At 41.6% G+C, this 11,535-nt stretch overlaps 1 pseudogene; it reads left to right on the top strand.

The window, feature by feature from the left end:
- The first annotated feature begins 9,917 nt into the window (after nucleotides 1–9,917).
- LOC116854652 lies at nucleotides 9,918–11,090 on the top strand (annotated as a pseudogene).
- Nucleotides 11,091–11,535: the final 445 nt, after the last annotated feature.

Raw genomic sequence — 11,535 nt, 5'->3', positions numbered from 1 at the left:
GGGAAGGTCTCAACGAGCAGGGGCAGGTAGCACACCCACAATTAATTATACACATTTATTAGAGAGCTGGTAAGCAAATCAATGTCATCAATGATTTATTCCCTAATTTGCTTCGAGTATGCACCTCATAAATCAATGATAGAAAATGGCATTAAAGCATTGGTGTTAACTGTCAGCAAAAGGCAGTGTACCGATTCTTTTAATTAAAAGAATGTGTGTGGTGAATATGTCCATGTGTTATATTAGATATGGTACATTTTAAAATTGCTTTTTCACATCAAAAGAAATGCTAGAAGTTTGGAAGAGGACGAAGAACTGTAAATTCACAGTAAGTGGCAAGAGTCCTGGCATTCCTGGGTGATGTATGGTAATTTGATATGTAGGCTCCTCCAAGAGCATTCTGGGAAGGGAGATAATGTTCTCTAGTTCCAGGCCAGGCTAAATGGATCCATAATAAGAGCCATTGCTGACATTCCATCAGAAGGACATAGAAAACCATGAAATGTGGCATCCCATCCTTTTGGGTACCAGATAAAATTGATTCTATCTTTCCCGAAGAGCTATATATAAACTATGGAAATTGAGTGCTTATCCAAAACTGACAGTCAAGGTAGCAATGTTTTCCCCTTCCTCCAAAGTTCTGAGGAATAGACAACTTCTTTAGATAAGAAATCAACAAAAAATAATATTAAAAAACCACAGTACTTGCTTAGGTGAAGAAGAGAAGCTACTACAATACAGCATGAATTTCTATTTCAATCTGTCCTAAAAACACCAGCTATTGTTAAAATAGATGGCACATGGAAGATATACATTTTTATACTTGATTTTAACCAAAAGATCAAGAAGTAATAAGAAGCACACTTATGAAAGAGGAACCTGTTACTTGTATATAGGGACACTCATGTCTCAAGGAGAATATAGTCTGCCAGCCACTCAGTGCTTCTAGCCTAAAAGAAATCAGGCTTGGGGCACCTGAGTGGCTCAGTGGGTTAAGCCTCTGCCTTCAGCTCAGGTCATGATCTCAGGGTCCTGGGATCAAGTCCCACATCGGGCTCTCCGCTCGGCAGGGAGCCTGCTTCCTCCTCTTTCTCTCTCTGCTTGCCTCTCTGCCTACTTGTGATTTCTCTCTGTAAAAAAAAAAAAAAAAAAAAAAAAGAAGAAGAAGAAATCAGGCTTCCATGAAGGAGAAGCAGCGAGTAGAGACAGTGTAGCTGCCTCGATGTGAACATAGGCTTTGAGTCAGGTAGACAAGTGTTGAAATTATGGCTCAAATAAATACTATGTCACCTGGGGAAGAGTGCTTTAATCTCCCAAGGTTTCTTGTTTTTCATCTGCAAGAAGAGTATAAGAAAATCTATAATTTACAGGATTATAGGATTACAAAAGATAATGCATGTAAATCAATTAGCAGGGTCTTCTGAGCCACAGTGATGCTCCATAAATGGTCAAAACAAAGTAAAACATGGCAAAACAAACATGAAAAGCAAAGGTGTGGGGCAGAATAGAGAGGATAGATGCACAGTACAAAGCCTTACAGTGGGATAATAAATGGTAGTATGTGCCTGAGGGTACATACATACATACATTTCTCCAGAAATTTACTGGAGATGTTGAGGTGGAAGAAGAAAGGAGGAGGTGGTGGGAGGGAATAAAATTCCTAATAAAAGGCTGCATGACTTCAAGATGGCTTCTTCATATCTTGAACCTCAAGACTTTTTTTTTTTAAGATTTTATTTATTTATTTGACAGACAAGAGATCACAAGTAGGCAGAGAGGCAGGCAGAGAGAGAGGAGGAAGCAGGCTCCCCGCTGAGCAGAGAGCCCCATGTGGGGCTCGATCCCAGGACCCTGGGACCATGACCTGAGCTGAAGGCAGAGGCTTTAACCCACTGAGCCACCCAGGTGCCCCTTGAACCTCAAGTCTTAAGTGGTAAAATGGGAGTTTGGTGCTACATGATCTCTGAGTACCTTTCAGTTCTAAAAGTCTGGGAATGTGTTAGCCAGAGATCAAGTGGGCTGAGGGTTTCCTGATTTCCGGGGGATCACACATAAGTTCTGTCCCTGTGTTTATTTATTTATTTTTTAAGATTTTATTTTTAAGTAGTCTCTATACCCAACATGAGGCTCAAACCCACAACCCCAAGATCAAGAGTTGCACACTTCTCTAACTAAGCCAGCCAGGCACCCAGATCCCTGTGTTTAGATCAGTTCTTCCCACCTGTGTCTTGAACTAGTTTCTTTTTTTTTTTAATTTTATTTATTTTTTATTAAACATATAACATATTTTTATCCCCAGGGTACAGGTCTGTGATTCGCCAGGTTTACACATTTCACAGCACTCATCATAGCACATACCCTCCCCAATGTCCATATCCCCACCACCCTCTCCCGTCCCCCCTCCCCCCAGCAACCCTCAGTCTGTTTTTTTGAGATTGAGTCTTTTATGGTTTGTCTCCCTCCCAATCCCATCTTCCATTTTTTCTTTTCCTACCCCCCAACCCCCCCCCACATTGCATCTCCACTTCCTCATATCAGGGAGAGCATATGATAGTTGTCTTTCTGAACTAGTTTCTTTTAGTGTTTCATTCCTCAAACTAGGGCTAGGAAAGGACCAGGAGGCCAGCTGAAATACACTGTTCCCATATCGGGGTATATGCTGAGTTTGGTTCTTTCCTGTTCAGAGACTGTAGAAATGTGGGCCCTTATGAATATTCAACAACTAACTACAATACAGTGTGTGCCGACATGCCTGCAAATACCCCATGTGCTGCTGAGGATGTCTGGAAGCAACAGGCAAGGCACAAGAAAGAGCTGGCAGGGCCCTCTTAAGTAACCACTCTGCCTCTACTGACTTCTTCTCATATTCTTTTCTCTGCCTGGAATGCCCTTTTCACCCTTGATCTCAGTCTCACTGCGGAAACTCTTCTGTATTTCTTTTAGGCTCTAAAGGTAAAGGGAACCTCCCTAGGAAGTCATTTACACTTCTGTCAGATAGATGCAGTCAAGGTCCCTCATGAGCACAGTGTACTTCTCTGCCGGGCTTCACTGCGTTCTCATTCATGGTACAGCCCCTGCCCAGAAGCTTCTTCCAGGATCCAGGCTTATTTACCCAACTGTCTGCTCCAGAGCTTGTGATATCTCCCTGCAGAGTAAAATGGTTAGGAACTCTGGAGAAAGCCAGTCTGGCTCCATCATGCCTAACTGGGTTATCTTGAGCAACTTACTTACTTGCTCATGTGTAAAGTGGAGGTAATAGTACCCCCAATTTGGATCAGACTCCTTGTTAGTGTTCTCGTGGTGTTCTATGTACTTCTTTCCTTTGTGGTATGGATCACCAGTGTACTTAAGTCATGGGTTAGGTAGTTAACACTTTCATATATGTCTTCTCTCTCAGAATACAAGCTCCACGGACGCAGAGACCCGCGCTGCATCACTTGATGCTTTATTTCAAGTTTCTAGAAGTTGGTTGAATGGGTGAAGCAAGGAAGGAAGGAAGGAATGAGAGAACATATGTATGAGTGAATTATATTACTTGCAATATTCTCTACCAGATGGTTAGTCCCTTGAGGGAAGAGTGTATCTCTCAAATCTTTATATCCCTTACACTGCCTAACATGGAATAGGTGTTGAACATGAAGCAGAATTTAATTAAAGGGTCCTCTCAGTATAGAGGCAAGTACACTCTGGGAGCAGTAAGAATTTCCCCTGTAAATCCTGTGTTCCCTTGAGATGGACCACTTGTCTTTCTGCTGTTTTCATCTCCGTTTCTCCACCTGTGAAAGTAGAGTAATTGGCCCATGACACGCCAACACTACGTCACTAAACCTCAGGCTGTCAGCTCAGAAACCAGGGCAAACCTTGTCCAGTTCCCATGACCTCATTGAACAAAATCATGGGGCAGGGTGGACCCCACCCTCAGTGCAGCTCACTGACATGAACACACAGCCAACATCAGGCTTCGGACTGGCCTTGCTTGTGCAGTGGAGGTGCAGGCTCAGCCACACTCAAGGTTTTATAAGAGATACTTGTATTGACTTGTACTAAAGGCCATTGCTTTAGGTAAACCCACCTCCGACACACTGAATCTCAGGATCTGGACTTAAACTACGTGGATTTTAAAACTGGGGTTCTTTAAAAATTTTGTATCTGCCATATCTAAATATTGAGAAGTTGTTATTTATAATTCTCTTATATAACTGCACTAAGCACTGAACCCAAGACCTACCAAAAGTCTAAAGAGTCATATACGCACAACGCTATAAATATATGGTTGTAGATACATCTTCATTGACATATACTTTATATTAAACACAGTGCTATATATACCAAGTAGTATAAAAACAAACATAAACATGAAACAGACCCAACTCTCAAAGATCTCCCTGATAATCAGAAGAAATGGTATCATCATAATAATTCATATCAGTTAGAGTATCTTTAGGTGCAAATAACAGAAAATGCTAATTCATACTGGCTTCAATAATTCAGAAATGTAGCAGCAAGTCCAACGGTGGGGGAGGATTTAGAATTGGGTGAGTTTGTGGCTGACAGCATCATCAAGAATGGAGGTCTTTTCCATTTCTCTGCTCATGTCTTCAGTGTTGCCTTCTTCCTCTGTTTAGGAAATTACTTCATTCTTATATGCCAGTTCCAGATATAACACCTGGATATGACAATTTCCAGAGGCAAAATGAGGTTATCTCTTCTGTGTTCTCCTTTGTAAACCCCCTTTTCCATCACCGTCCAGACCTGAGTCATATTCCCCTCTCTACCCCAACCATTGGCAAACTAGGCATGGGAACATGGTGAGGACTTATTCCTGAGTTTATGATTGTGGGCAATGTTCCCAGAAACATGTGGAAGAGACAGACATCAAAACATAATTGAGGTTCTAGAACTCAAGACAAAGGGAAGGTAGATGGTAGGAAGGCAACTGAGATCTGCTAGAATATTTAACATCAACTTGGGATTTGATGCTATGTAACTCCTTTTCATACCCATTATCACTTGAATATAAACTCCATGAGCTCAGATACCTGTTGTAGCTTTTGTTCTAAGATGTATCATAAACACAGAGAAAATTCCTAGCACACAATAAATACTCAAGAAATATGTGTTGAATGAATGAAATATTAACCACATTATTTCACCCTCATGGAAACAGAAGTTGATAGTGATTACATGGATTATCCAGTCATCTAGCTATGGAATTTCAAAAGAAAGATTTAAACTCATATGTGCTAGACTTCATATCCAGGGTTTTTTGAATCACTTTGGCTTAGCTGCCTTATTTATTAGAGAGGTATGGGTAAAGTGTTTTGGCATCTTCTGGCATAGGTTACTGATTTTTACTGGAATACTTAGAAGACTTCATGGAGAAGGAACATATAATTTCTACACAGAGTTCTCAATGTACACATTCATACATATAATAATAAGTAACTCTTGCTGGGAAGAAGTCCAAAATTCTAAATTTTCACGCACTAATTATAAGTACATAATCTGTATATGAGCATAAGGAAAATATTTTTTCTTATTTTTTAAAAAGTCTTTGCAGTATTTTCAGCTGCTGTATTTAATAACAACCCACTGGATATTTTTTTTTTATCAGTTTCTACTTTGATATGTCAATATTTGCCTTAAGTTGTAATGTGAGATTGGCTTCATAATCCAGAGTTGTGTGCCTGGGCCATTTCATTCACCAGTACAGTCATTCAACAGCTATTTATTGAGTGTATCATGGGCTATGTAATGTTCTAAATGTGGAGGACATGCAGGGAACAACATTAGCCAAGCGTCCACTTGTATACTCTGCAAGGTGGTGGCAGGAGCTATGAAGAAGCTCTCAGCAGTGGAAACGGATAGGAACCCAGGATGGTGGGGGGAAAAAAGATGCTCTTTTATACACAAAATTAGAGACAGCCTCTTAGCTAAAGTGATATGTGAGCAGACTTGCATGAAGTCAGGGGTGAAGAATATTCCAGAATAAAAGAAGAGGGGACACAAATTCCCTGAGACTGGGTAATGCTTGATATGTTTGAAGAATGGTGAAGAAGTCAGTGAAACCAGAACAGGAGGGGGTAGAATGATGGCAGGAGGTGGGATCAGGGGTGTCTCCAGAGCACACTTACAGGTTCATGGGCCTGGAAGCATGGCCCACTGCAGGGATGGTAGAGGAGTATGCATGACCCCTCAAACCAGCCTCACTGAACTCCAACTAGGGAAGAGGACACACCAGCAAAGGCCATCATGTAATATCCACACACACAAATGAAATTTGAGATACAGTGTTAACCAGGCTGGACTGGGAAGTCAGAAAGTCCTATGACAGAATCCAGTTTCTGTCATGTACTTGCCACACATACTTTGTCCTGGGAAAGTGACATAAGCTGTCTGAGTCTCAGCTTTTTCATCTTAAAATATTATGATTATACCTACCTCATTTTGCTGTGAGAACTAAGCAAGATAGTTAATGCAATGCAATTAAAAGTGTCTGGCACATAGTAGGTGTTCATTAAAGCACACCATTGTTATTACCACCACCATTACTACTATTATTCACTGGTATTTGCTCAACATGACAGACACTCTCACCAGGTTAGGTTCTTCCCAGGCTAACTATTCAAAACTGGGAAGAGTCTTTCCAGAAACAAACCATTTGCACTTGCAGAAACAGCAGTGATGTCCCTTAGTGAAAAACTGGGAGCCACAAGAAGCAGCTAAGAAACTGGCATCCCTCCATGTGAATGAGCAGAGGACGATCCACCTGAGCCAGGTGGAGGGGAAGAAGAACAAAGTGTCCTCTTTGACAGCCCCAGGGCACTGCTGCCTGGGATTTCACACCTAATAAGCTCTTTCAGGGCCCTATCTTAGCATCCCAAGAGCAGACTGTTTTCCTTGCATATTCTCTGAGGAGCCAAATATGACTCATCTGAACTGCACACATGGGCCTATGGTTTGGGCCACGGCAGAGGGGACAGGACAGGGAGTTGCCCTAAGGCCCAGGGTGCATACGGAAGACCTTAACGTAGGAGACTTCAGGTCTACCTGACTGCAAAGTTTTCTTGCCTCCCTAACCTGTCATCAGTAAGGATAAAGGGGGTGCATTTGTCTTTCTTAAACTGCTTCCAAAGGGTCTCAGCTTGTGAAGGGAAAAATGACTGTACCTGGAAGATTTGTGGTATCAGGCGGGAGGGAAGTGTGGATGGTGCCGGCAGGAAAGATAAAGAGGTGTGTTGAAGGGTTGCTGTCTGACAACACATCAAAGCAACATGGAGACAGAGAAAGACATCTTATTCTGCTTCCAGGTCTCAGGCCCTTCCTTTCTGACCAGAACAAGGCAGAGTGACATAGTATACGCTCTTGCACAGGATAGTTCACTAGTGCATGCCACAGGCAGTCTTTCATTAAGGCTGTAGGGTACATCAGACCCCCATGTCAGTCCGCTGGACTCTCCCCAGCCAGGACTCCTGCTCAGCCCTCCCCTAGCGCTGAGCCAATCCTAACTTCCAGTGGTTTCCTTTTAATGCATTTTTAACAACTGTCTGAGACCCGCTGTGACAGGCTGACACAGGGCTAGGCAGGAGGGTGCTGCAAAGGTGCAGAAAACTGCGTCCCTATGTTCACACCCTTCAGAGTCCAGCTTCACTTCCCATGGTTGCACCAGCTCCCCCTCCCACAAATACTTGCCCCCCCCCCACTGCCCACCCCGTGCAAACAGTTTAACAGGCTCTTTATGAAGCTCTGAGTTCAGCTTCAACACTACCACTCACCAGCTAAGTGACCTCAGGCAGGAAATGTGTTCTCCTAGGAACTGTTTTCTCATCTGCAAAATAGGAATAATCCCTCTTGTCCTGCCCACCACAGCTAGGTTGTTCTGAATCCTAGAGACGACAACCACAGAAGACTTTGAAGAAATTAAACATTATATAGAACCCAGATATCAGAAAGTGTTAAAATTCCTTAGCTGGTAGGAATAGCAAGCATGAGAGGCTTCAGGCACAATGGGATGCCCCTACCAAGTCATCAAAGGTGGGGTTCTAGAAGCCCACAGGGTCTTTCCCAGCTTTATTCCAAAGTACTGGTTAAATTCCTTAGCCACCAGGAAGGGACTAAAAGACCACCCAGAACCAAAGCAAGTAGCACCAAACAGACACACAACTTCCTTCCTGTCTCTCCTCAAGTGACTTGTTTTTACTGGAACCCGATTTCCTCTTCCTGTCTGGGAAACCCTGTTGACAAAGACTAACTCCATAAGGAAAGCAAAAAAGAAAGCTCTTTGCACCAGCCAGCCTTGGAATTTCACCAGGTTATCCTCCTAAACCTGAACCAAAATAGTCCATGACTCATCATGTGTACTTGGGGAGCCAGTAAGTGGGGAGGGAGGCTTCCCCACTTATCTTCCCAGGAGAACACATCCTGCGTGTTTGTCAGTAAAAAAGCAACCTGTAGGGATGCCTCTGTAGAAAAACAAATTGGGAAAAAACTCATTGGCAGAAAACTCCATCTCCAAGGCACTTGTTTACAATATCTAATCTCCCTGCAGGCTGTCCTCAACCATCTTCTTGTCTTGCACTGCAGTGCACTCCCTGCTGTGTCTGCTTATCCAACTCAAATTTTCTTTCACTGCTTACCACTCCACCCCCAAGGTGACAAATTCCTGGTTGTGTGACCCCAGACTCAGGCTCTTCAAGCTTTACTTTTCCGACCTGCTCTACGGCTAGTAATGGGAGTGATAGCTTACAATGACAGAGCTCTTCGCATCTGCCACCCTGCGAAGGAGGAGCTTAGGAGGAGGAGCTCCTCCTGCCTTCATTTCACAGATGACGACCCTGAATCAGATAAGTAATTCACCCAAGGTAACACACCAGGAACAGAACCAGAATCAAAATACAGGCTGTCTCCATGGTTTTAACCAATATTCGACACTTCTTGATCCAATTCATCAGCATGTTTTGAAGGTTAAAAGAGATAACTGGAAAATGGTAAGCAGTGAATAAATACTGTTATAATATTGGGTGAAAATATATATCAAAGCATCTGGTATGGTACCTGATTCATAAAGGATCTTTAACTTATATTAGTTCCCTTTCTTTCATCCATCTTCTTGAAGCAATGTCCCTGGCCAGGATCTTCTTCAGGCAATCCAGAATGTGCTTTTTGAAGGTTATTCCTGAAACAGCTGTAGCACTCAATAAGTTTTTTTCCTTGAAATAGAGTCTTCTGAGTAACTGAATCATTGACAGGAGATCCACCACTTCCTAGATGGTGTTTTAGCCAAAGGTACTCAGCCACGGACACAAGTACCATCAGTGCAACAGAGAGTTGATTCTTGGTAAGAAAGCAGGGTTGTTATTTTCCATGATGGAACTCCTAACAGAGTGATAGTCTTGTCTTTAACCATTGTCCTCTCCTTTCTCACTTTATCAAGGATAAAGAAGAGCATCATATAATGACAAAGGGGCCAATTCGCTAAGAAATAACAGTCCTGGATGTGTATGCACCTAACAACCTGAGGCAAAAATTGATACGACTGCAAAGAGAAATAGAAGAATCCACTATTATAGTTCGAGCCTTTAACACCCTTCCATCAGAAATGGACAGATCCAGCAGGCAGAAATCAGTAAAGACAGAGTTGAACTCAATAGAGCCCACAGTTAACCCTCAGACTCACATGGAATATTCACCAAAATAGACCACACTCCAGGCCATAAAACACATCTTCACAAAGGTAGTGGAATAGAAATAATACAATGTCTGCTGTCAGGCCCCAGTAGAATTAAACTAGAAATCAATAACAAAAATATAGCTGGAAAAATCCCCAAATACTTGGAGATCAAACAATATGCTTCTACATAACATAGAGGGTCCCAGCTCTTGAGCTAAGTGGGAGGCATGCTGTGAAGCTGGCCGGGATGTTACAGGCTATCGGAGTTGTGGATGAGGAAGAGGAGCAGGCAGAGGAGGACTCTGCTGAGATGCCCCACGGAGATGAAGGAAAGAGAGAAGGAGGAAAAGTCTGGCCCTAGTGCTAAGATCCCAGCCACAATTGTCACCAGGTATTTCGGTGCTAGGAAGACAATACTTTTGAATGATATCTTGACCATACTTTTTGAATGAATGAGAGCAACATAGTGAAAGAGGAATAGTTATTTCAAACAAATTTGAGAAAGGAAGTAGAGTGGAGAAATCCTTAGCTGTCAACCAAAGTGCTCTACCAAAAAAGGTTGGAACTTTAAACTGTTGCCTCTGCTGTTCAGTAAAAGACAATGGCCTTGGAGTTAATGAGAATTTGATGCAGAGAAGGGAAAATTTGATGATTATACCATTAGAGACCACTAGATGAGCAGATCCTGGTGCTGTAGCTTCTCTGCTTTGGGTTGATGCTGAATTAAGGATTGATATTTATCTTGCTGGGATCTTAACTCTTAGGGATTCAAAATATGGATTAAAACATTTAGCAGAAGAAAAACCTGATGCCCTTATCCATGAGGCTTCTAGGCAAGCTGCTTTGGCAGGTATCATCATTATTAATAAAAGAGACAGGGTTTCACAAGGGAATTTAAGCAAACTAAGAATGACTATTAGATCAATAAATGGACAGGGAAATTAAAAAAAAAAGATGAAGTGAGCTGATCTCTCTAATGTATTAGATCTTCATGCCTTTGACAGTCTCTCTGGAATACACTTGCAGAAAAAACTCCATCACTTACCAACCACACAACTTTGCCCTGATTAAGGCATTATCACAGTCACATTTAAGTACCAGGAAACATGAAGGAAGAAAATCTAAATGTATTTATTCAGAATCTTCTGTGGGAGAAGAAGGTGAGAAACAAGGGCAATGACTACGTGGGATGGGTGTTGATCAAAGACACACCAAAACCAACAATCAGCCAAGGTGTGCATGAGCTCTGTAATCTGGAGACCAGTGAGCTGGAAAGAAGATGCTGAGACAAAAAAATCAATCGGTTCTTATTGATGGGAATTTAGACGAGGACATCCTTCAATAACTACTTATAGCTACTGTGACTAAAACAGAAAAATGGTGGACAACATATTTCAAAGAAGGTCAAGTTTGCCCATAACTCTAGGAACATTTCTTATTGAAAGGATTGGATGATACTGGATGTATTGAAAGCCCCTATTCTTTGCATCCCTTCTGTTATGAATTACAATATAGTATAAAATAATGCTTATTTTGTGAAATACATAAAATATAGTAAATAAGTACTGGAAAACACTTGACATTCATACAACAAAATATTATGTCCTCTGGAAAATAAATACATACATAAATACATAAGTAACACATAGGTCAAAGAAGAAATTTCAAGAAAATTTAAAAATATTTTGAACTAAATAAAAATACAACTTATCAAAATTTGTGAGATGCAGAGAAAACGGTGCTTAGAAAAATATTTATAGCACTGCATACCTGTATGAGAAAAGAGGAAAGTTCTGAAAATCAAATATCTAAGCTACCATCTCCAGAAAACTAGAAAAAGAAGAAAAAGAAAGAGCTGATCCAAA

This window comes from Lontra canadensis, unplaced genomic scaffold (genome assembly GCF_010015895.1).
Source record: "Lontra canadensis isolate GAN:19392208 unplaced genomic scaffold, GSC_riverotter_1.0 scaffold93, whole genome shotgun sequence".
NCBI classification, from domain to species: Eukaryota; Metazoa; Chordata; class Mammalia; order Carnivora; family Mustelidae; genus Lontra; species Lontra canadensis.
Note: the sequence above shows the minus strand (reverse complement) of the source record. Positions and strands in the feature narration are given on the sequence as shown.